Source organism: Mustela nivalis (assembly GCF_964662115.1).
Source record: "Mustela nivalis genome assembly, chromosome: 11".
In the NCBI taxonomy this organism is placed as follows: domain Eukaryota; kingdom Metazoa; phylum Chordata; class Mammalia; order Carnivora; family Mustelidae; genus Mustela; species Mustela nivalis.
The window spans coordinates 19,244,479-19,270,869 of NC_139030.1; the positions used below are offsets into that span (position 1 = coordinate 19,244,479).

General features: G+C 46.0%; 1 protein-coding gene across 4 annotated transcripts in view; it reads left to right on the plus strand.

The window, feature by feature from the left end:
* The window catches only part of MGAT5 (alpha-1,6-mannosylglycoprotein 6-beta-N-acetylglucosaminyltransferase), a 337,363-nt gene that overhangs the window by 22,615 nt on the left and 288,357 nt on the right, over positions 1-26,391 (plus strand). For 2 of the 4 annotated variants that reach the window (XM_082689322.1, XM_082689324.1), the window contains exon 2: positions 23,107-23,156. The exons of 1 other annotated variant lie outside the window; for it this stretch is intronic. The gene's annotated coding sequence lies outside the window, so the exon portion shown is untranslated. Of the gene's footprint in view, positions 1-15,343; positions 21,205-21,247; positions 23,157-26,391 lie in introns of those variants that run through there. One more of the 4 variants, XM_082689325.1, reaches the window with a different exon arrangement.

Consider the following 26,391-nt stretch of genomic DNA (forward strand, 5'->3'; position numbering starts at 1 on the left):
AGTATTGTTAATACTTCATGAATGGAAGAAGAGTGGAAACAATCTAAAAATCATTCTGGAGTCCTTAGAAACATGTGAAGAAAAATAGGCCTGTGAACTACCCTTGCTAGGATAAGTGGGTGTGACGGTCCCACCCCACACCAGGAAAATAGTTTATTGTTTAGTTAAAAATAACTACCTTTTCATGTATAACTGGAATTTCAACACAGATGTTAATGTCTTTGGGGCTTTGTTTACCCCCTGTTCCCCAGCCCCCCCCAGAGAGTGATAACATCAGGCTCTGTTTTGGAATTCCTAATCACATTTCTTTCTTTCTTTTTTTTTTCTTTCTTTTCTTTCTTTCTTTCTTTTTTTTTTTTTTTAAAGATTTTATTTATTTATTTATTTATTTGACAGAGAGCACAGCAGGCAGAGAGAGAGGAAGGGAGGCAGGCTCCCTGCTGAGCAGAGAGCCTGATGCAGGCTCAATCCCAGAACCCTGGGATCATGACCTGAGCCAAAGGCAGAGGCTTTAACCCACTGAACCACCCAGGCGCCTAATCACATTTCTATATTAGTGAGATGAGGTAGGAGTACAGCATGGTTGTCAGCATGAGAACTAACTCTGTACCTGAAGAGAGCTTAGCACTGTACCTGAAGTATAATGGTCACTCAGTACGTGGTATTTTAAATAGTATTTTAAATTCAGGTTAAAGAAAAAAAGCATTCTGGTTCTATGCAGGCCGTGTCGCACTGTATGAAAAGGAAACAATTGATTAAACACTTAGAAAGTTTGAAGAAACCTCCTTTTTAAATCCCAAGATATTGGCATTCATGTGATGGATGTCTTGAGGAAGAAAAAACAGTTGAATCTTTTTAGTGGAAGAAACAGAGATCCTTTCACAGGAAGTGGTACTTGAAAAAAATTGCTATAATTAAAATATATAGTGTAGTTAGCTTTTAGGAAGTGTACAATTTTCATGGCTGAAGGAGCCTGACAGAGTTACTCCCCACCCCCAAAAGGAAGAGCCTCTACCAGAAATTACCATTTGTTTTTTTTCTCCTTCTCTCCTGTTTGAGATTTTTCACCTGGTAATAGAGCTGCTGGTGAGACGAATGGCTCCTGGAACTCTGTGTGCTAATAACATGTCCCCTCCTCCCTCTTTTTCCAGAAATCTCTGAGCTTGAGTGGGAAAAGCATTCCATCTTTATGCACAAGGAGGCTAACTGGGATTCAGCATTTCCTTCCATGGTGCACATAGGCAACAGACCAAAGTAGTATTAGAAGTAGCCCGACTTTGTCTCCAGTAAGTCCACGTGGTTGCACATATCCCCCAATAGTATTTACACTCATCACTACTTAAAAATGATGGTAGATCAAAGAGCTACTTTTAGATCTTGTCACTTGGTGTCTTGATAAAGAGCACCCATTCTTGTATCACAACTAAAAAATCCTGTGGGGGCGCCTGGGTGACTGTCTGTTGAGCACCTGACTCTGGTTTTGGCTAGGGTTGTGGGATGGAGCCCCACAGTCAGGCTCCAGGCTCTCTTAAGGAGGTGGTGGCAGGGAGTCTGCATGAAAGATTCTCTCCCTCCACCCCTCCCCCCACCAAATAAATAAATTGTTAAAAAAATATTGTGATACATAAATCTAAGTATAATTTTTTTAAAGATTTTATTTATTTATTTGACAGATCATAAGTAGGCAGAGAGGCAGACAGGGAGAGAAGGGGAAGCAGGCTCCCTGCTGAGCAGAGAGCCCTATGCTGGGCTTGATCCCAGGACCCTGAGATCAGTACCTGAGCCGAAGGCAGAGGCTTAACCCACTGAGTCACCCAGGTACCCTATAAATCTAAGTATACTTTGTTTACTTTGGAATTCTTTGAGTTTTATTGTATGCATTTGAAAATTATTTGAAGGAGATGTCCAGGGGCTGCACACGTTTGCCAGTGTGGTCCATGGCATAGAAAAAGCGAAGATCTTCCTCCTGGGCTTTAAATTTTATCCTAACAGACTAGCACTGAGGGCGTGGCTCTCAGCCCTGCCTGCCTGTTAGAATAGCCTGCAGATTCCCTGTGCCCAGGCCATAGCCCAGACCAATTAAATTTGAACTTCTGGGGGTGGGACCTTAGTAATTACAGGTGAACCAGTGTGCAGCTGAGCTTGAGAACCATTGGTCTGTATGTTCAGATAACCCATTCTACTTCCCTCTTGCCTTCCTTTCTCATTTTTTTAAATGAGAAATTAAGTTTCATGCTCATGGTAGAAAATTCAAACAGTACAGAAGAGCAGAGCTCTCTCAACTTTCTAGAGATAACTGTTGCTAACAATTTTTGTGCAGGAACAGTCATTATAGACCCGCATATCCACAGCGGATTGTATGTGCGTGTTTTACCCTACAGACATACTTTATACATTTTTTTTCACTTCTATCATAGAGGGCTTTCATTACAGTTTCTGAGCTAGGTAGGCCTTTGAGATTAAGATTCTCTTTCAGGGGCTCCTGTGTATCTCGGTCAGTTAAGTATCTGCCTAGGGCTCAGGTTATGATCCCTGAGTCCTGGGTTCGAGCCCCAAATTGGGTTCCCTGCTCAGTGGGGAATCTGCTTCTCCTTCTCCCTCTGCCCCCCCACCCCCATGCTTGCTCGCTCTCTCTCTAATAAATAGATAAAATCTTTAAACAATAAAATAAAATTCTTTTTCTTTGTTTTTTTCTTTTATTTGCCTAAAACTAGGGAGCCTGGTCCCTGTAGACCCAGCTCAGGAGCAGTTTGGAGACTGTGAATCCTCATTTCCTTCTTTTAAAAGCTAGTGCAGCAGAAAGGAAAGAACAACATTGGGGTCAAGCCCATCTGGGGTGCGGGACTCGGGGCACATTGCTTGTCCATGTCAACTTCTTTGAATCTGTGTGCTCATCTGTCAGTTGGAGACAAAGACTGCCTCCTCACAGGGCTCTTGTGAAATATGTCCAAGGTTGATGACAGGTGGCAATTACTGTTATCCTCCTTACAGATTGTATTCTCCAAAGGAGCTTGAAATGTTCTTTGGGCACCTCAGAGTTCTTATTCCTATTAGCATGCAGGCAGCAGGAAAAAGGGTAAGTGAAAAAAAGAAAAAACATTCCTGTGTACCTGCTTCAGATGGTCCAAAGGCCCTGCACCTGTACTCCTGGATTGCTGTCCTCTGGCTGGGTTTGCAGTTGGGTTCAAGGTCACACTGATGATGAATTAGCCTTATCAGCTCTTCTTGACCTAGTATATGTACCAGGTTAACAGACTCTTAGAAAGGTTCCCTGTATGCTTATCGACCCACATCTTTGCACGTCATCTCACTTGCAAAGGCAGTTATGTTTAAATTGAGAGCCGGTATCAGAGCTCTTGGCAGGAAACAGAATTCACCCTAGATGGTTTGGATGAAGACGAACGAAAGGGGCAGTCACAGAGGTGTTGGCCAGGCACTGTGAGGCACCCAGGGACCGACAGCAGTGGGAAACCAGTATCGTCACTAGGGAGAGAGGCCAGAGGAGGAAGCAGTGTTATGGGAGCACAGTGAGATCTAGAGTTAGAAAGGGGCTGCCCGGCAAGAGCTGTAATTAAGAAGAATGGTACCCAAAGATGTGGCATCCTAGGAGAGAGAGGGCTGGGAAGAAATACCCCGACCTCTCTTCTGCTTTCTCCAGTTCCCTACTGGGCCTCTGGTAGCTGAACCAGTGGGAGAGCCAGCAGGCAGTGGAGCCCGCTGATGTAATCTACAGCCATCAGCGCTCAAGGCACAGAATAGGGCTGAGGGTAGGTGGGAGTGGAGAGACGATGACCAGATAACCAGCACGGGGGCTGTTAGGTGTCCGGACTGTGTAGAGTGCCTTCTAGAGAAGTGAGCACTCAGATGGTTCCCAGGAAGCTTTCCTTCCCCGTGCCTCCCAGGATTTGGGATGGCAGCTTGTTGACTCCTTTCTTAAAAGAGCACCAATAGGGGCGCCTGGGTGGCTCAGTGGATTAAGGCCTCTGCCTTGGCTCGGGCCCTGATTCCAGGGTCCTGGGATCGAGCCCCAAGTTGGGGGGGGCGGTTTCTGCTCAGCGGGGAGCCTGCTTCTCCCTCTCTCTCTGCCTCTCTGCCTACTTCTGCTGTCTGTCAAATAAGTAAATAAAATAAAATAAAATTTAAAAGAAGAGCACCAACAAGGCCATTGAGGCAGAGAGAGGAAGGAGGAAGAACTTCACCAAAGCAAATCCTTGGGCATCTATCGTATTTTTCTGCGCTGTTGCTCTCTTGGTGTCCATGCCGAGAAACTGTCTGCATAAATTGCCCCCCAGTGCGTGGTTGCCATGGGACAGACAGTATACTAAAGACATGGAGGTCCAGTCAGGGGCATGTTAATTTGGAAATTCCCTCTCGTTCCTCCTGAGACCCATGCCTGGAGATTGCCAGGACTGCTCTCTGGTAGCTAGGAAGTCACACTGGTGCTGAAGGAGCCTTACATCTGGGCTGCTCCCGTATTTTGAGCCTGCCAATAGATTTAAAAAGTGAGAAAATGCCTATTAATATTAGAAACACCATGGGGAATCTTAAATGTTTACATGTGAGAATGGAACTTTTTTTTTTAACACAGAGAAACACAATACGACTCAATCATGCTTCTCACAAGATAATTACAGGAGTTACAAAAATACGGAGACAGCATGCTATAGGCAGTGCAGTCTGGTAATGAGGTAGCAGTTCAGAATTCTAGGACAGATGCCTTCTGTTTCAGCCCCGTTGTCGTTTTTCTGTAAGGCTCCCTGACGAAGTATCACAAGTCTGGATCTGAGGCTGCTGTGAATTGGGCTTTTGCCAAATCTATACCCCATCCATCTGTGTTCTGTGTCCTTTGATTCTGGTTGCTTCAGTGCCTTTTCTGACCTGGGTTTGGAAGGAGTCAAGGTCGGAGTGTGTCTGCATTTTGCGTAAGTATCAGGCTGATAGAGCATGAAGAGGTGAACCTTGCAGGAACCTCCCTTCCACGGGGAAAGCTCGGCTTTCTGTATCCAGATGTTGATATTTTTATTTATTTATTTTTAAAGATTTTACTTATTTATTTATTTGACAGAGCGAGAACACAAGTAGGCAGAGCAGCAGGTAGAGGGAGAGGGAGAAGCAGAATCCCCACTGAGCAGGGAGCCTGATGTGGGGCTCAATCCCAGGACCCCGGGACCATGACATGAGCTGAAGGCAGCCGCTTAATTGACGAGCCACCCAGGTGCCCCCAGATGTTGACATTTTTAGATCATAGCCATTTCACAGAGATTTCGGTGAAGGAAAAGAAACAAAGTAAATGCAAAATCAGTGTCTTTTTATTTTTTTAAATAATGCACTATCTGTTGAAAGATTTGGGGCCAGAGACTTGGCCAATGAATATGGTGAACTGTGTTTTATCTCCAAGATACAGGCAGTTGTGATGAGACTCTTAGTTTTAAAAATATGAATCATTTGGGGCGTGTGTATGGCTCAGATGGTCAATGTCTGCCTTTTGCTCAGGTGGTGATCCCGGGATCAAGCCCCACGTGGGACTCCCTGCTCAGTGGGGAGCCTGCTTCTCCCTCTTCCTCTTCCTGCCGCTCCCCCGGCTTGTGCTCTCTCTGTCAAATAAAGTCCTAAAAAAAAGTAGGAATTGTTCTTGAACTTCAGCTATAGATCAGCAGTACATTGATGAAATAGGGCAGGGGGTTGGAGCATCAGTTGTGTAAGAAGGACTGAAAGAACTTGTTAAAAAGGCAGACAGGCCAGAGCCTCACCCCGGTCCCAACCATGGAGTCCCAGGCCTGCCAACCACCCTAGGTGATTCAAGAAACAGCTCAGAAAACACTGCAGTCGGGGGCATGGACTCCCTTGGGCCTTTTTAAAGGTGCTGATGCTTGATCAGATCTTTGACCTTTTACCCTCTCCCACCCCAATCAGAATTGTAACCTTACTCTGCATGTTCTCCAGACTGCCTTTTTTAGTTTCATTTTGTGTTGCCCCCCTGAACTTCACATAGCCTGTCACGGACAGGACAGATGCGCAAGGACCAATTTCCCTGGAGAGGAATCCTGCTGTCACATGGTGGGAGATGCTGTCTTGTTTCAAAACAGAGAAGTAAAACCCTCCGTTGAACTCAGTGGTCTCCCTGAAGAGGTCGGAAAAGTAATCCAGTGGCGTGTGTTTGTTTCAAGCCTGTGTTATTATTAATCCTGTTACAAATGATAATGCTTTCCATTTACAGGCTTGCTGTCTCTGAGGAGTTTTATGTATTGCATACTAGACCCTGCTGGGTGATTAAGCCACTCACTTGGCGTCTTACAGGCCACTCGAGGACTGTTTGCTTATAGCTGGCTACGGCGCTTCTCTCCGCGTGGCTGAGGGGCGCATTACTGGTATGAAGGGCTCCTTGGGAAGCGAGTGTCCTCAGGGCTTAATGCAGTGGGGGTTGAAGCCTAGAGAGATGGTGTTCTCCTTCAGGTCCTACCCCTTTCTCTTTCCTGCATCATCAGAAGCTTCTTGGGGAGCAAGTGCGTCAGGGGCAGGGCCGTAGTTGTCTTTTTAAGGTTTGTTATCCTACAGGGAAAACATACAGGAGCCCTTTAGAACAGAAGCGGCAGTCAATTCAGTACTGTTGTAAATAAGAGAGAGACACAGCTTTTTTCACTTACCGCATGTTAATGTTTCAACCTAGAAGATGTCTGGTAGGTAATTAAGTGAGTGTTAAGGAAGAAGAATATGGGATGGAGGAATGTGGGGGGAACTGACAGGTATGCAAGGGAGAGCTTTAGAGGCACAGTTTTCCCCTTTTCTGTAGCCTTTTAAGACAGAGCCCGTCAAAGCTCTGAAATCCATGTGGCCCTTTCAGAACTGAAGTAACTGGGACTTTGACTGATTGCCTAAGGAACTGGAGCTTGTGCTGCCGCCATATTTCCCTAGCCTCTCCTGTGGAGGTCCACCTGACTCCACACTTGAGCTGTCCATGCTGAACCCAGACATTCCAGTCAGAGCACAGAAATAAGCCTCCTCTTGGGAAAGGGGAAGCCAAGCAGGACCCTCATTTAGGTCATGAAAGATAAATTGGCCAGCAGCTCCACACTTTGGTCGGGGTGTCCCTGCCGTCGACGCAGACCTCAGTCAGTGGCTTTGATTCTCAGGCTCTGTAGAATGACCCTTGCATTTGAAGTTAGGCAACACTCAACACACCCTTCAGACTCTTGATCTAACTCAAGAAAATGGCAGGGTACCAGTCCTCTCTAAGATCCATACCATTTTTCCAAGGCATGGGTGGGGCTTGTCTGGAAATAAAAGCCACACTGACAAATGGACTGTTGTATCCTCCCTGAGGAGCTGCGAGGCTGTCAGGCAGCTAAACGAAGCGCTGCTTGCTCAAGTGCTCGCGACAAGCCTCTTGTGACGTCTGCCTTTGATTCTGAGGGTCCTGTGTGAGGCTCTCTTGACCAATTTTGGCCATTCACAGTGGATAACTACATCCATTCTAAACAAAGAACAGACTTTTTCCCCTCAAAATGCTAAAGTTTAGAAATAACAGTAACTCGGATTGAAGAGGCCAAGTGTGATATTTCTGTCACAATGATGGCCCTGTGTTTCAGGTCAGCCCCACGGGACAGGGAGCCCTCTTTTTAGCCCTTATTCTAATTCTGTGGTAGGAGATGCAGGGGTGGGTTAGGACGTCCTGAGTTTGTTTAGGACTTTGAGAACTTGTTGGACAGCCCCTGGGCGAGAGTCCATTCTTTTTCTGCCACCGGGACGTTTCTCTTGCTGATCTAGTTCTTCTGCCGTCCCCCTGGCCCAGGCCACCGCCGTTTCTTGCCTGGATGATGCAGTGGCCTCTGCTTCCATCTACGTACGCAGCATCCCCAGAGAGCTTTTGGAAAAGCAAACCCGATTATTGCCATCAGTCTACCGCTTCGCTCTCCTGCTGAGAGGCAGCCTGTCGAGGTGGTGGAGAGCTTGAGGGCTGAAGTGGGCTTAGCTCTGTTCTAATTTTTTACTAGCTGGGTGACATGGGGGAACTTAATTAACTTCTGTCCTCATCCGTAAAATGGAAACGATGGTGATAATAGAGCCTACGTATGAGTGGTTGCAAGGATGACATTTTTATGCGGAGTATTTAGCCCAATGCTAACTGTTAGTAATTACGTTTATGGCCAATATTCTGCCTGAACGTCAGGGGCGTCCCTATACACTTTAAGTCCAACTCATACTCTTGATGAAGCCTATGAAGTACAGCATGATCTGAGGCCAGGCAACTTCTCTGGCCCAGTTATTCCTGCCTCCTCCTGTGTTTTCTACCCACACTGGCTTTTGTTAGCATCTCTAAAGCATCAAGCTCTCTTTGCCCCCAGGCCCTTTGCATAAGCTTGTCCTCTATGAAAAATGTTTGCTTCCTTCCCTCTTTGCTTGACCAACCCCTGCTCCTCCTTCCGATGCTAGCCTAATTGTTCCTTCCCCAGGGAAACCTCCCTGGGTGACTGAGGTGAAAGTTGGTCCCCATCATTCTCCGTGTGTTCCCCCACCACTCCACTCTTTTCTTTCATAGTCTTGGCCGCAGTGTGTAATTCTCTATTCATTTTTGTGTAGGTTTGTTTGCTCTTCAGGCTCTCCTCTGCTTTTGCCCTGTGAAGCCGAGGAAGGGCCCCCAGCACATAGCACAGGCCCATACTGCGCTCCCTAACTTGTGATGAATGAGTACTGCCCCCAGCTGGTCTTGTGAGCTTCTTGCCTGGACCCTCTGTTGATGTATGACATGGTGTGTATTTGCAGAGACCTTTCCAAATACATTTCTAGGTGATAGGTCAGCCATGGAGCTGGGGAGCTGGAGCTTGTGGTTCTCAAACTGTGGCGTGTATGAGAAACACCTGGGAGGGCTTGTTAAAGCACGATTGTGGGCCCGCCCCCAGAGTTCCCGGTTCTGTAGACTTGGGGTGGGGCCCTCCAGTTTGCACTTCAGACAAGTGCCCAGGGGATGCCGGTGCTGCTTGCCTGTCTAGGTAGGGACCACTCTTGGAGAAGCACTGAGAGAGTAACGCTAACAATGTCCATTGGCTGGCTAGATCATGGAATGCCACACAGGAAGTAAAGGCTAGGAGAAAAGTGAAATGTGGCTTTTGACGGGCGATCCAGGTGAGTTTGTCCTAGTTCCTGCCCCACTCACTGAATGTAGTTTTGTGTGAGGCTAACAGCCTTAGAGTGGGAAGAGCTTTTCTTCCTACTTCCTTTGTAGCTCAGGTGGTAAAATCTAGGGGTCTACAGGCTTGAGAATCTAGGGTCCGCCAGGAGAAGAATGTTTTAAAGGAGCTCGTTGTAATCATGCTGTTAAGGCCTCAAAGCTAGGACCCTAGTGGTTTGACTGAAGCTAGATTTAACTGCACCACTTTCCTCCAGAAATTCTCGTGGAGGACATTTTAGTGGGTTCCTCTTCACTGACTGAGAACGACAAGAAAGCTCTTAGTCTGCAGTGGTCTTAGAATAGAGAGGCACTTTGCAGAGGTACCATCTCCTACCTTCCTCGACTTCACAGCCACGATGAAGTGTTTGCGGAGTTTCAGGGGCTTTTCGTAGGCTTCTGCAGCTCCTGACCCCTCTGTGTCAGAGATAGGGAGATGGTGTTGCCGGAGCCTGGCCTCTGGAGTCAGAAACATTCAGGTCTGTCGCCGTTCCTGCTAGTGTGCCTTTGGGTAACCAACTTCTCAGTTTTTCCTGTCCTGTCAACTGGGAGTGATGATATGCAGGGCAGCTCACAGTGTGGGGGTAGAGCAGAGGAATCAGCAAAATGCTGCTTGCCCTGAAGGGTTCTTGGGAAGGTAAAATACTAGTGAAAGCTGGCGGAATGCAAATACAGTCCTTAGCTGACTTAGTGGTAATGTGCAGTTGTTGAACTCTTGGTTTTGAGAAATGCATCATGGTCGCGTAAAATGTTCCCTTGAGGGAATCTGGATGAACAGTATACAGGGAATCCGTTCTGTCTTGTCAACTTCTCAGCAGATCCAGAATTACTCCAAAAGGAAAAGTGTACTTTAAAAAGCATTTGTGAAGCATGTAGCCAAGTGCTTGGGACTTGGTAAGATCTCAATACATGGTGACCAGTGTCATGGCTGCTAATACAATTATAGTTATTACTACTGATACCTTGAAGGGACATTTTAACTCATGTGTGTTGTCTGGCTGACTGTTTTACAAAGGGGATATTGGTTTCCTATTGCTACTATAACAAATGACTAATGGGTGGGCTTTAAATGACACAAATTTGTTAACTAATGATTTTGGATGTCAGAAGTCAAAAATAGATCTCATGGAGCTAAAATAAAGTCATGCATGTTTTCTGAAGGCTCTTTTTCCAGCTTCTAGAGGTAGCCCTCTATTCTGTGGCTCATAGCTCCACCTTCAAATCCAGTAATCAAATCACTTTGACTTCTGCCTCCATCATTTCATCTGCTTCTCTGACTCTGACCCTCCTGCCGCTCTTTGATAAGGACCCTTGTGGTTACATTGGGCACATTTGGGTAATCCAGGATAATCTTCCCATTTTATGATCCTTAACTTAATCATATCAGTGAAGGCCCTTTTACCTTGTAGGGTAACAGGTTAATGGGTTCTAGGGGTTGGGACAAAGTTGTTTGTGGGGCACCATTCTGCCCACTGCAAGTTGTACCTGTTCGTTTATTTCCTTGGGTGGAGTTTATGCCCATTGGCAGAGAGAGGAGCTTTGCTCTCCAGCTGTTTGAGCTCTGTGTGGCTGGGTGGGTGGGTGTCCAGTGTTCAGGCTGCTGCTTAATGTTTAATAGGGGTGTGTGTGTGTGATATACAGCTGAACATAATGTTACTGAGTGGCCATATGGTAGTGGACTCTGATCCGTCCACTGTGGGCTTCATAATTTTGGGTGCCAAAATGACGACACCCAGTTAGGTCTTAGCAAATCATGCTAATGTATGTGCTGTTGAATCTAACCCATTAAAAGCACAGATTGTGATGTCATATTCCCTTGGTTCTTCACTCAAGGCCTTATTCCTACCCCTTCTCTTTTCCTGTCCCTCTGTCTGTCTGGGCTGTCTAGCATGGTAGCCACTAGCCACGTGTGGCTATTGAGCACTTGAAATGCAGCTCATCTGGATTGAGATAGGCTGGAAGTGTAAAATACACACTGAATTTTAAAGACACAGTACGAAGAAAGGTATGTGAACTGTTTCATTAATGATGTTTGATATCAATTATGTGTTTTACTATATTTTGTATATATTGGGCTAATGAAATGCATTAGTAAAATTAATGTCACCTGTTCCTTGTTACTTTGTAGTGTGGCTTCAGAACGTAAACCCTGACGTATGTGGCTGCCATTATATTTCCTTTGGACAGTGCTGGTCTAAATCCTACTCACAATCTGGGATTATGAGGAAGGGTCCCCGTTATTTCTGTCGGTGTCACATAAAAGGCTTCCTCAAAACTTCTCTCTCCTTCCCTTCTTCCCTCTTTCCACACTTTTTTTCTTTTTTCTCGTCTTTCTCTCTGTCTCCTTCCCTCCCTCCCTCCACACTCCTTTTCTGTCTGCTTGCAAGGAGCCTGCGAGATGAAACTGCAGAGATGGGAATGTTAAATCGTCTGAATCCTGACAAGGTTGCTCAGAGGAAAGGATGCCCTGTGCCTGGTGCTTTATCCTGGCTCACACACTTGGGAAGTTCATCGCCACTTGCAGCTCCTCTTACTCTTTCTGCCCTAGAAGATTCTGGGTTTTTGTTTTGTTTTTGTTGGGGGACAGTGGCATAGCTTTTTTTTTTTTTTTCCTCCCAAAGATTTTATTTATTTATTTGACAGAGATCACAAGCAGGCAGAGAGAGAGGAGAAAGCAGACTCCCCGCAGAGCAGAGAGCCCGATGTGGGGCTCCATCCCAGGACCCTGGGATTGTGGCCTGAGCCCAAGGCAGAGGCTTGCGTTGGTGGTATAGTGGTGAGCATAGCTGCCTTCCAAGGCAGAGGCTTTAACCCACTGAGCCACCCAGGTGCCCCAGTGGCATAAATTTTTAAAAGTTGCTGGGGCCAGAGTGTGGAATTGAACAGCCTTCTCCCAACTCTGCCTTGAAAATCGGCCCCTGGGGAAGCGTGGTTAGGCGGTAGCTGACCAGCCTCAGAGTCATTTGGGGAGTGAGAATGCACATTCCTGAGCTCAGCACTGCTGGGTTTTGCCAGGATTAAGGATGCGTTTGCACCCAACAAATCAGTAAACACATGTGCCTGTCTGGTGTGGCGGTGCCTCCTGGTATGCCTCAGTTTCCACTTCGGCCAAGCGCCGCCTGGTTTGTGAGAGCCGTGGGGAGAAATGCCGTTGAGGGCAGCAGCTCTCCCTGGGGGTGGGGGTGGGGGGTCAGCCACGGTGTCGCGCAGACGCAGCTGGTCCTCCCTGTCTCCTGGCACCCAGCACCTGAAGAAGGCTTGTCGGTCTTCCTTCAATCCTGAAGCGAAAGGACCTCTGAGGGCAGATGGGCGGGAGTGGCCCCTACAGGGGTGACTGGAGAGGGCTCTGTGGTTAGACAGCCGGGCCGCCTGTCAGCTGTGTGACTTGGTGTGGTGGCTGCAACTCCGTGGTTCCCTCCCCTCTTCCTCACGTGGTCCTTGCTCCTGACTGGGGCTGCCCTGGACATAGTGAGGGAGCCTGGGCGGCCCGGCAAGTGTTGGGACAGAGCGGCTGCTGCCCTGCTGCCATCACAGACTTGCTCCCGGCCTGGTGGTGAGTGTCAGGCTCTGATCAGCGGGGAATGCCCAGCTGACTTTCCGGTCGGAGCAAGAACACCTGCGAGCCCTGCGGTAGGTATGGGCACGGGGCGAGCGGGGCAGCTGGAGCCCATGAGGAAGCTCGGGGCAGAGAGCAGGCTGTGAGGCTGCAGTAGGTCATAGTTCTTCAGAGAGATGCAGGCCCCGGTGAAGCAGCACCTCAGCTTAGTCAGACTAAGGTTTCTGCTGAGCCTCCCCGCCAGGCCTGCATCAGAGGAATAGCCTGTCCTTGCTCTAGGTGAGGGGGTAAGAGAAGGACCTGTGGGCTCCAGCAGCCCCAGTGCAGTGAGGAGCCTGCTGGGCCCTGCCTGGGGGCCAGGCTAGGCCTGCATGCCATGGGAAGGAAGTGAAGTCATTTTCCAACTCAGGGCAATAGGGCCAGGGCCCAGAAGACACAGATTTCTGGTGGGAACTTGCGTACCTGGTAACTCGTATAACTTCTGAGTGTTGGCCTTGTGCCCTCCTCTGCCTTCTAGCAGTTGAGAACTGGGCCAAGGACGGGAGCTTGGAGCTCCTGGGAGCTCCCCACACCCCAGCCAAGCCTCCATGGGCCCCAGGACAGGAGCCTGGAGGAGCGGAAGCCAAGAATCCCCGGGGCCCAAGGAAGGGGAAGAGTGGGAGCCCCAGGCCTCTCTTTGCTCTGACTTCCCCTCTGAGTTTGCAAAAACTTTCAAATTGATCTGAAAGAGTACAGTTTATTTTTCTTTGCAGTGAGGGTCTGCTTCTGGCTGGGGTCTACCTTTAGTAGGGTTGTAACATTTTTATCCACTTGTTTGAATATTCATTTCGTATCTGTGGGTTTTTTTTTTTTTTTCCCTCTCTGCACGCTGGCCTCTTTTTTGTTAGACTGATTTCAATCACAGATTCACTTTTTTTTTTACTAATTATTTTTATTAACATATAATGTATTATTTGCCCCAGGGGTACAGGTCTGTGAATTGTCAGACTTACACACTTCACAGCACTCACCATAGCGAATATCCTCCCCAATGTCCACCACCCAGTCACCATCCAGTAACTGATAGTACCAGTTTGTTTTCCTCTCAGTAATGGCCTTGCTAGTGTTATGTGTAAATGTGAGTAGCTATGAATATTTAGAGATCAGCAAAGCTGTAAAAATGAAGATGCACATCTCTGCCTTGAAGAAATGAATCTCCTTGCAGCTCTCGATGTGATTTTTTTATGCATTTTCTGTGTGAGGACTCTGGCTGATGACCCAGGAAGTGGGGGGTGTCAGCTAAAAGGCCAGGGCCTGGATTATGAGCTTAAAGAATGGGACAGGAAGGACATGGCAGATGTGAGCAAGGAGCACGAGGATGTTTTTTCCAGTTGTGTTTGGATTGACATCATATTTAGCAAATGCCACTAATTGAGTTGCTCACTGTGTACTGGGAACTTGAGATCTATTCTCTCATGCAATCCTTACACTGACCCTTTGAGGTTATTTATCCCATTTTATTATAGGTAAAGGTCCTGAAGGGCAGTGATGGACTAATTTCCCCGAAGTCCCAATAGCTGGGATCTATTGAACAGAGTTGGGATTTGAACACAGGTGACTTTTATCCTCATAACCATGTTGTTTTGATTATGCTACATGTCCCCTTAAGGAGACTTAAAATAGGAGAAAGCGGTAAAGCAACGTTTATTGACCATCTGGTGGAGGCTGGGCACTAAGCTGAGGGCTTTACCTGTGTTTCTTGAACTCAGTGCCCCGGGGAGTAGGTTCTAATACTACTTGGGTTTCACAGAAAGCCAAAGGGAGGCCTGGAGGTGTAAAGGGCCGTACCTGGTACACAGTAGAACTGGAATTCAAGAGGCCGAGGCAGCGTGAATCCAGACCTCGGCTCCTTTTGCATTATAGAGCCTCCACGGGCTCCTGGTGAGCAAACTGTATATTGAAGGGGTCTTAGTTGTCTGAGAATCCAGTCAGGGTAATGGGCTTACAAGCATGGATTGGAATCCTTTTTATTTTTAAGATTTATTACTTATCTTAGGGGGATGGAAGAGAGGTAGAAAAGGGCAGAGGGAGAAGTAGCGTCTTAAGCAGACTCCACGCTGAGTGCAGAGCCCATCACAAGACTCGGTCCCACAACCCTGAGATCACAACCTGAGCTGAAACCAAGAGTCAGACGTTTAACCAGCCATGCCACCCAAGCCCCCCTGGACTGGAACACTTTTCAGTGGATTATCAAATGTTTAAGAAGCGTCAGTTTTGTGTAAGATTCTGGGTCTAAGCTTCTGGTTCCTCAGAGATATGGAAAACTCTGACACCCCCTGCTCTTGAGGGGTTGACATTCTGGTTCCAAGTGTTAACCACACACAGGAGGGAGCCAGCCTTCAGGTCTGGGAAAGTTTCCCAGAGTAGATGTTTGTGTTATGGAAGGGTATGTGCATGGATGTTTAGGGGCAGGGAGAAGAGAGCCTAGTTCATTGAGCAAAGCTGTCCTTCCTGATTTTGGAGGGCCTAAGAGGCCAGGGTTTGATCTTCGAGATGGTGACCTAAGCCGCCTTGTTGAAGTAGAAAGGCTGGTGTTTGTGTGTGTGTTGGGGGGGGGGGGGTTCCGAAGTTCATCTGGCAGGTCTGGCAGGTTGTCAGGAAGGATTGCATGGGTGAGGGGATGAGGCCTGAGAAATGTCCACAGGTTACAAAGCTGTTGTTGTGAGCCACTGAGCAGGACAGGGTGAATGTTGGAAATCTCATGAGGGTTAGTAATTCAGTGGGCTGTGGTCCTTCAGTGAAGGTGAGTAACGCCCCGATGACAGGCAGGAGAGCGGAACATTTATCCAGCATTAGATGACTTTCCTAGACCCTAGGAGAGGAATGTATTGGTTCATCTCGTCTTTCCTCCACAAGGATGAATTGACTTGCATTTTTTAAAAGATTTTATTTCTTTATTTACTTGACAGAGACAAAGAGAGAGAGAGAGCACACGTGTGAGCAAGCACACAAGCAGGCAGAGCAGCAGGTGATGGGGGGGGGAGCAGGCTCCTCGCTGAGCAGAGAGCCTGACTTGGGGCTCAATCCCAGGACCTTGGGATCAAGATCTGAGCTGAAGGCAGAGGCCTTACCCCACTGAGCCACCCAGGTGCCCCTGATTTGCATTTTTGTTAGAAAGTTCTTTACCTTGATTTCTTGTCCTAGCTCCATGGAGTTCCCATTCATTTCTTTATCACTGTGGTAAGAGATGCCCAGGTCCACCCTGTGTACCATCTTGAGTCTGGGACTGTCAAGGGGAATTACCTGAAGGAGTTGGCATTTAGCCTTGGGTCCATCATTTTATAACCCATGTTGGCCACCATGAAGACTGGCTTGTCTTGGGCATAATGCCCAGACAGCAGGGAGGGTGGAGGAGGAAAGCAATGAAGAACTGACAAAGGGAAAAAATACTATATGCTTCGCTCTTGTGGGTTATAACAATCAAAGGTCAGATCAGTGACCTTGATGTTTACCTCTCTGGGTGTTATACCCAGATTGTTCCAATTTAATAGTAACCAACAGTATATTTTAGGATCTTTGCCCTGATGGGAGCTTCTCAAGTTTTTCATTCCTAGAAGTCTTTGAGGTAACTCCTTCCAGGTCAGGTGTCACTGAGGGGACAGAGGCTGTCTCTTCTAGCCTGCTGCCACACCGTCATTGTCACCAACAGCTTGTCTCCTTTGCTGATGATCCGATTTTTAGTGAAACAGTTGGTTGAGAGTGATTTGAGAAGTGGTTTTCTTGCACTGATTTCATTAATAATTAGAAACAGGAGCCCAAACTTGGGGACTGTCTCTTGCCAAGGAGGAGCAGCAGAGATTAACTTCTCAAGGAGAGTGCTTTGGTGAGGCTGCACCTTAGGCACACTGCTGTGTGGGTGACGGCACCTGTGTCTGCAGTTGCTTCTGAGTCTGTCCTCACCTACAGTTGCACGGGGTGGTTATGTGCAAATGGAAGGGCTCATGATGATTGTTTCTTTTCCTTTCTGTCTTCTTTCTGTTCTCCGAGGTCAATCCACATTGCTTTATTTATACGTTTACTGAATAACATGATTTGTCAAAGGAATGTTAGTCCTTAAAGGATGTGATCTGAAGACACATAGGTATGACTGCGGTCTGATGGCACCCTTAGTGAGTTCTGTAAGGAAGAGGCTCGGTCCTCCTGCACAGGTTTGGTGGATATTAGATTAAAAGGTGCTGCACCAGTGCCACCCAGCAGTACCTACCTGCCATCATGGAGATGTTCTGTGTCGGTAGCATCCAGTAGAATAGCCACTAGCCACATGTGGATATTGGGCACTTGACATGTGGCTAGTATGTCTGAGGAATTGAATTTTTAATTTTATTTGGCTGTAATTGACTTGAGTTGAGCCACATATAGTAAGTGGCTACCATATTGGACAGCACTGCTGGAGACAGTGGCCAGAGATGATGGATTGCTGCATTAGGACTTGGATATAGGTTTCAGTTGGGCAGGCTTGTTTGTGAGGGGAGGGTTAAGACGCCATGTACTCTAGTGGACATCAGACTGTCTAATAGATAGCGTTGGAGTTGTGACATTGTCTTTAAATACTGGGATGCAAACAAGACTTGGGTCCATTGGAGCTGGATTAGGCAGGGAAGTTTCTTGGAGGAAGATGGCACGTTTGTAGCTTTCAGGTCTTCTGGAATAATGTCCAGGCAGCCATAAATGTTCCATGGGCTCTTGCTTTAGGGAGGCAGTGTATGGAAGACTCCAGGCTTGGGAGTTTGATAGATCTGTATGAAGATGGGGGTTGCTTATGCAAACTAGGCAGCTCTTTGAACTTTAGTTTCTTCACCTGCAATTGTTATGTTAGATAAGTCATACAAAGTGCCTAGTGTCTTGGTACCTAGCAGGTTCTCAATTAACGTGGGCAATACTCTCAGAAATAGGATTAGCATATATGTGTGTACTGAAACTGCATGTCAAGCTTGAGTCTATGCTCTGAAGAGGGAGACCTGTCTGTTCAGTACATATTGAGCTAGGAATCCTGAGGTTGTTGCAGAGAGTCTAGAAAAGATGAGGATGTGAAGAAGCTGATTAATGCACAGAAGGATTCTTGGAAAATGGAGAATTGTTGTGTGATAAATCAATGCATCTCTACAGTCACTGCTAAGGGCACAAGTTGATGGGTGCATAGTGCAGTCTTCAGAACTCTAGCTCTTATTCTCCTCCCCACCTGGAATAGCATTCACCAGAGTTAACAGCTTAAACCCTCTGCCTTTCTGGGCTTTTATTTGCATGGCACCTTGGATGCCTGTTAGAGACGGTTTCATTATCATTGCCTTATCTGCGTTCTCTGTTTACTTGAACATAAGGTTGATTTAGTATCTTACAAGAACTGAACATTGTCTTCCAGACATCATTAATCTCACCTTTCTTATCCAGCCTAAGTGTGAAATTAATCAAAAAGGAAAGGGAAATTAATAATTCGCTGGTATTCACAATTCATCAGGAGACCTCACAGCAAGTATGAAATTAACTTCTCCAAATTAATACACACATCAACAAATTAAAGGTATGGAAAAGGGTTATTTATTATTTAGGAAATGCTCCTTAATGCTTCCTGCTTTGATAATTAGTTAGATGATGGGTAGTGTCTGGTGAGAAGACCGTTGAGTATTGTGAGGTTACCTTAGGACCATAGAATGCATTAAACCAACATCTTCCCCTCCCCGAGCCCCCGCCCCATATTTCATTTAGATAAATGAGGTACAGCCGGATAGCTAATGCATCCTTGTTTCCTATCAATTGGAAAAGGTGTGCCCAGACACTTGCAGTTTTGATCTCTATTTACAATAAGCTAAATTTGATCCTGGGTTCTGTGTTGCCTTGTTATGACATGTGGTATGATCAGTTTCAAAGGGTACATTATTGTGAGCACATTATGGGAAAGAATGGAGTGTTATAATTACAACTGTCTATTACAGCTTTTGCTGAGGTTGATAAAGGACAAGCTTTTGTGACTGAATTGTTCCTGTAATTACATCAGAAATAACAGGCAACAGTCACCTTCCATTAGGGGTGGGAAAGAAGGATTCTTACTATTTAAGCAGTCACATAAGGTGCTGCATGAATCACCATCAGCCTCCTCATGAGGAATTAAAAATAAAAGGAACAGCTGACATCATCCTATGGCAGGTTTTATGGATTTGAGAAATGCCAGATAGTTGAAGGAAGAGAGCCGTCCATAGTGATGCCCCAGCCCACATGTTAATAGCCTGTTGGCAGTGGTTCTCAAACTTGAGCTAGCATTCAAATCTCCTGGGCGACAGCCTAGAGTTTGGGATTCAGAAGGCGTGGGGTGAGGGCTGAGATTTTGCATTGCAAGCCTCACAGATGATGTTGATACTGCTGGTTTGAGATGGCATGTTGAGAACCATTAGGCTAGGGGACAGACACAGATATAACTTGGGGTAGGTTCAAGAAACTGAACTCTAAGATTAATTCCCCAGTGTCTGTTAAAATAATCTTGATGAAAATACAAATTGGTCTTTGGGGTGGTGTGCAAGCTTCATCAAGGGCATCTGCTCTTCGTGACATTGTGACGGAACATGAATAGCAGATGCAAACCTAGAGAAGGGGGTCTCCTGGTTCTCTTGGCCCACTGTCCTCCTGTCTTGGTAAAATCTTGGATAGACTTTGATGGATACCAGTGTCTTGAGAATTCAAGTTAGTGGTGAATTCTCAAGTTGTAAGGTGGGATTTTTTTTTCCTTTACTTGTCAATCAAACCTACACTTTAGGTGGGGACCATCTGTAGGAGAACAGTCATGTTAGCTAAGGGTATTCCAAATTCCAAGGCACCACAACATTGTCATTGTCACACCTGCCTGGCAAAATAGCTCTTCACAAGATGAAACTGTGATGTATCACGCGTTACCAGTGGCTGTGATTCTAAGCTTCCAACTGGCTCTAGGATGGCCTTTTATTATCCTACTAATTCACTGTCCTCTTCTAGCAGTAGCAGCCACAGCAGTGACAATCACGACTGTTGGTGGAGGGTTTGCTGCCTTCCCAGGGTGCTAGCTGTGCTTCTGGCTGTGTAGTGTTAGCTTGTGTGAATCCCACCACCATCCTTGGAAGGAGGCACCATGATCCCCTTTGTTTCAGACACAAGAGGATGGGGGCTGGGAGAGGCACTGGGTTGTCCTCACACAGCTTGTGAGAGTCGGACTTCTCTATTTGAGTCCAGGCAGCATGAGCAATGCGGGGCAGATTTAGATTTGACTCTATTTTGGGAAACTTTCAATGGCAGTGTGATGAGAAGCCTCGCTGAATTGGAAAGATGCTAGGAGGTTTTGAAGTATGTTGCAACCAAACGTATTTAAGGTTGTGTAGGTTCTGAGGTCGAGGATTTTGTAATGGGACAGAATTTTCACTGTGTGATGAATTGAGCTAGTCTGCCCCACATAAGATGAAAACCATCTGAGGCCAGTATTGCAATTATTATTTTTTTTAATGTGACTCTCTGTTATTTGATAAGGAAGATCAAATGACTTAAAGCTTATAAACATGTTCATGATTTGTTTCTTGCATGTACCAGTAGGTGGTCTTAATAATTTGAAATTATTTTTGTAGGCATGAAGTTATTTGAGCAGGGCTCTACGCTCCCTTCCAGCTGTTTTCTCACAGGAGTAAGTCTATGGGACAGCTTCAGTGCTATCCATGAGCCACTTTGCTTTACTAGGTTCTAGAAAATGAGAGAGGGAGAGGCTACTTTGAGCTATGTCCATGGTTGTTTGGCATCAAGATTCTGAGATTTTCTGGAGAGACAGGGTCCATAGTGAATAAGAGGGTGAAAAACTTGAATGTAAATCTGAGACGGGGATCAGTCTGACAGCTTCTGGTGTAGACGGGCATGAGGAGTGAGGTGTGAGACCCCTGCATCTGAAATTGGCTGCCATCGTCCTCTGTCATTGGATCTAGAGGAGGTACTGCAGAGATGGTCCTTAAACGTGCGAGGCAAGAAAGTCTAACACAGATGCCTCACAGAATGCCACCCTCGAGTTCAGAGCTGGTCAAGTAGGCTATTTTGCTTCTGGGCCACTTAAAATATCTTTTCTCCCAGATAACAAAGGGCTAAAATATTGGTTGAAAATGGGATTCCAGTTTTTCCTGGCTACGTTTTTACTGACCGGCCCCCATTATCTCTGCCTTATTCTTTGTAGATTGAATTGAATTCCCGTGATGCTTTATAAATGCTTTCATAGTTGAGGTGTAATTAAGAGAGGAAAGAAAAGAACAAGCTCAAGAAGATTGTGAGAGAGCCTATTAATCCCCAGAAAATAAACTTTTGGGTGAAATCTTAGCGAGTCTTGCTGTTTTGAAGAAGAAGGGGCTTCCTTCAGTGTTTTCTTGGTCTAGAGGCCAAGTCTTAGCGAGTGGTGCTGTTTTGAAGAGGGGGCTTCCTTCAGTGTTTTCTTGGTCTAGAGGCCTGGCTAAAAGTGGTTGTAAATTTTTGTTAATGTTATATATTTGGCTCCTCAGGAAATGATACTTAAAATGAGTTGAACATTAAAGCTTTGCTGAGGATAGACATGAACGGCCTTTTGGTTTCATGGTGACCATGAATTTTGCTAATGATAGAGCCGAGGGTAATGCAGTAGTTCTCAGATGACTTGGAGACTAGCTGGTCTGATGCTTCTGGGGAAATCAAGATTGCGTTCTTATTTAATAGAAGTATCACTGAAGAAAAAAAAAGGAGATTTGAAAGCATGGGGGGAGGTGAAGTTGAAATTTTTGGGAGGTAGGGGTGGGGAGGGGGCACATCTTGAACATTTTTTCAATCTTACCATCTTACTGCTTGATCCCAGCACTCAGTCAGAAAATTGCCATGCAATGCACCACTTGAGATGTTGAAGAAAACCTAGAGTAGAGGGTAAAAGCACTGAAAGTCCGCCTGTGTCATTTAGGTCTGAGGCACACGGGTATTTGTTTTGTTAGCCCACACCAATACCCGTGAATGAAAGGGTTTCAATGCTGACCAAAATGCTTGGGATCGTTTTCTTAAAATAGATCCTGATGACAGGACTTGGTAGAGTTAGCAGGTTTTTTTCTGTCACAATATTGTGCTTCCAGAAACCATTCCTTCACCTCAGAGCTGTGTCCAGATGGGAGGCTGTGTCCAAGTGGGGGCCGTGTGGTCCCTGGCATTGACTGCATTCTTTCTAACCTTCCATCTTTCTTGAGTAAAAGTCTGTGCGGCAAGACTGCTGGATGGAGTCATTGCGTTTGGAAGGGCTCCAGGTGGAACCCCCTCTCCCCAGTTGCCCCAGGGCGCGGCCCCCATTACTGCTCAGACCATTGACTGGCACGCAGATGTTTCTGCTGTGAAGGGTAGTTGAATGCTGTAGACCACATAGAGAGGGAAGTGACTTGTTTAAATTTTAAAAATGACAAAACTCCGACATTTCCTAGCAGGACATGGTACATCTCTGCTGTGAGGTCCTTCACCGGTCAGAGCAGTCGCTTAGTCTTAAGAACACTTTGGGCAGTCAGCTTGGTCATGGGTCTGTGCAACATGGTTGTTATTTTTTTCCTCCCTCCTGCTTTCCCCCCTTCTCTCTTTGCCTCCCCCACCCCCTCCCAAACTCTCAGTTTTATAATTCTCTGATGATAAATTCCAGGAGTATCAGAAACATGCTGAATAGATCTATTAAAGGACATGTTCCCCTCTTTTCTTTTATAAAGGAGTATTTTAGAGGGAAGACACTAGCTTTATCAGAAGCATATAGTAGATCTGTTTCTAAAATGCTTTCACTCTTTTTAAAAAAAATGTTATTCTTCAAGGTGAAGTTGCCACAAGTAATCTGTTACATTTGAATGAACAGGCTTACAATTCAATTGGGTTTATCTCCTCTTGAAAACTCCTTAGGTTTTTTGTGATAGAGCTATCTGTTTTCCAAATTGTGTGTATACATATACTTGGAAATGTGTGTGTATATTAATGCAGGCTAGTCCGGGAAGCATTAGAATTGGTAAAAGCTTGGGTTTAGTGCCTCCTGAGACTTGCAACAAAGAGAAGTTTTGTGCAGAAGCTCCATCTTTGCCAAACGTAGCCTTACTCCTGCTAAACTAATAATGGTTGCATTTGAATCTTAACACATGAGATAATACAGTTTATTATTATTATTATTATTATTGGTAATGCCTTTGGGTGTTGAAGTGATAGGGCCTCTCAGCTAGCTGCTTTTAGGTTATTTCTTTTTGGGAGACTACATCGAAAGGCAGTTGGGTTGCAAAACAGGAGAAGCAAAGTCTGTAGATTATCTTTGTCAGCCTGTTTGCAATAGATCAAATTGTTAAAAAGGAGAAACTTAAAAATGTCTTTGTCCTTGTGGTTTCAGGAGTGATTACTGTTCTAAACAGGACATTGGAGGAGGATCCATTAGGTCATGTAAGTATTGACGTAGCAGATATCCATGTGGCTTATCATAGACCCAGGATATTTGCCCTTGGGAGGGAGAAGTTCCAATAGTTGAGTCAGATGTTAGCCATTTGGAAGAGTCTAAATACGGACCCCTAGTCCCAAAGGGCTGAGGGGTGCCTCTCCCAGTGCCACCCCAATCCTCAGGGGACATCTTCAGCTCTCTGGTGAAGGCCTGGTGGGGTTTAATCTTTTGAGACAATTGGGCAAGGATATTTTATCTGTCTAGAATTAGTAAAGTGACTGGAGCAGAAGGCCATTTATTGCTTTATTCAATCATGATCAAACACGACTTTATTTAGCATGATTCCCTTCCATAGAATGGCTGATTCCTTCAGAGCAGCCCAACCGAAATCTGACACAGAGGATCATGAGGTGAATATAAGTAAGACCGACGAAGAGTGTGATTGCCAAAGACCGCACAGTCTCTGAACTGTGTATCAAGGAACTCAAGAAGTACACTTTCCTAAGTCCTCAGTTAAGGACGTATTTTTATGGAGGAAGAAATTTGCTAAGTATTTCTTTATTTGAAACATCTGAGTAGTCCATAGTGCCTAAAGTCCCCACCCAAGCTACCCTTGAGAGTTACCTTGGTAAATGAGTTGTTAACTTGGGAGCAGACTATCCAGATTTCGCAGCCTGCTAGGATTTGGGTGTCAAGGCTATGAGGCTTATAAAATGAAACTTTAAACATTGCTAATTCCTGTTTCTTTTATGTATGTGGGTCTTTGAACAAACTTTGTCTCTAACAACATCACAGGAAAAAGAAAAGTACCACAGGGGGGGGAAAAAAAACTATCCCAGCAACTCACAAACAGACAGATGTCTGATGTGAATAAAAGCCTTAATGTTAGAGCCAGAAAATGATGTGACCATGTGACTTATATCAGCAGCTTCTCTCTAGCTGTCACCTTGAGAATTTGTCCTGCTAGGAGAGATTTTATGTATTTATTTGACAGAGAGAAATCACAAGTGGATGGAGAGGCAGGCAGAGAGAGAGAGGGAAGCAGGCTCCCTGCTAAGCAGAGAGCCCGATGCGGGACTTGATCCCAGGACCCTGAGATCATGACCTGAGCTGAAGGCAGCGGCTTAACCCACTGAGCCATCCAGGCGCCCCCCTTTTTTTTTTTTTTTTTTTAACAGATCAGAGGAATGTTTATTTAGCATTTATGGGCCTACTCCCTCCATAAATAACCCTGTAAAGAGTTGGGAATCAGGCTCCTGATAGATATAGGATGGCAGAGCGCATGGCATTAAGGCTCAGGGATCAGTACATGTCATCAGGCTCAGCACCCTCCCGTCTTCAAGTGCACTAACGAGGCTGTGGGAATCTCCATTGGAGTGTCTCCTTCAGAGCCTCAAAGGGAGTTTGAATTTCTGAGGACATGGGATTTTGTCTAAGATGGAACAGGTCTACTCAGTCCATCCTTCTCCGTCCCCCACGCCCCCATAGGGTACACACATCACTTAATTAGAATGGGACTTCATTTCACGGACTACGCAACTTAACAGTGTATCTTCAGGAGTCTGTTTTGGCAGTTAGTTCACTGTTGACAGATAGGGCAAGTTCACGCACTGCCCGCTGAGATTTGCCAGGCATGGCAGCTGTGGATAGCGGGCTGACGTCGCGGAGACCTGGAGCTGGGTCTATGTCCCTGATACCCAGCTGCCATGGCGTATGCTATGGGAAGGATAAATATGTGTCTTTCTGCCTTTCCTTGTGCTGCGATTTTTTTTTCTTTTCTTTGTGTCCGTATCTGCCCCCACCTCCCCTCCTCTCAGCTCTGCACTGTGTGGGGTTGACAGCCTTCACGGAGCAGGCAGACACGTTGGCATCGTGTGGCACTCCTGGGCTATGTCTATCTGCCACCAAATATGTTGTCACCTTCCCTCTTGAGCATGCCATATCTAGCTGCCTTTGGAAGGGCCTCTTGGCTCCTTTGGGAATAAGTACTGAAAGAGCAGCTGTCTGTCAGCCTCCTCCAGAGCCGTCGAATTGGGCTATTGTCAACCTGTTGTTGGAGGAGTTCCCAACACAGCAGACTTGGCTGTCATTGACATTTATAACTTGAAAGCCGTATCACAGATGAGTTTGCGTTTCTGATAATCCCTTAAATAGCCTTCAGAGTCTGCAGCACGTGGCCTGCATACACTGGGGCAAGCCCCAGGAGTGTGGAAATAGTTGGGTCTTCCTGGAGGGAGAAGCAGCAGGTCACCATTCCACCCACAGCATCTCCTTTCTGACTTAGGTAGGAGAAAGTTGCTCTGGCTTTGTGCTTAGGTTTCTGCATGACCATAGGAGTCCTTTTAGGTCAGGAAAATTGGCTTCTAAGAACTAATGACTCTTGAACTCTGATTACCACAGAGCCTGTGATCAGAGAGGAAAATGGATGTCAGAAAAGGTGTTTTGAAGGGGTTGGTAGATTCCATACCTGTTTTTGTTTTGTTTTGTTTTTTGGTGCTGTAATACTTCAAAGAACCATATTCTAACTTTGATTTCTTGAGACATGACCAGAAGAGAAAGATGCAGTGTTGGTGGTGAAAATAAAACCAGAGCCACACCAGTAGATCTCGTGAATACATATTGCCAGAGAAGGTGCAGAGTAGAATCAAAATGGCTTTTACTTACTATGGGTCTGTTTAGACTGTAAATTCCTTGAGGGCTATGACTGGCCTTCTAGTCTTCCTACCGCCAGTGGCTAGCACAGAACCTGGCCCGTGGCCTCACGGTAAGCTGAGTAAATGAGTATAAAGAAAGAAAGATTTGAGGTAGAAGACTTGTGTGTGTGTGTGTGTGTGTGTGTGTGTTTATCCCAGTAGTACAGACATTGAAATATGTTAATCATCAAATCCAGATTATGGGATTTAAAGTTAATGATGTTTTCCTGTTGGCGTCAGAGATGAGTCATCTTAGAAGAGGCAGGGGCTTTGATGGCAGTGAGATGCGATTAAAATGAAACACCTTCACTGCCTGGGCTTAGATTTCCTTCTGTGGTTCCCAGGACGTTTGTCATGGAACAGGAAATGTCAGCACCTGACCTCGGCTGTGTGCTGCGCAGCTGAGTCCCATGCATCGTCTGCTAGCTCGCCTGGAATGGGGCAGGAACCAGCTCTTAAACTAGCATAATGGGGGCAGCAGGCTTTGGGAAGATGGTTAACAAGAGGAATGTGTGTGACCTTCCTGGCCCTTTGCCTGTGGTGCACA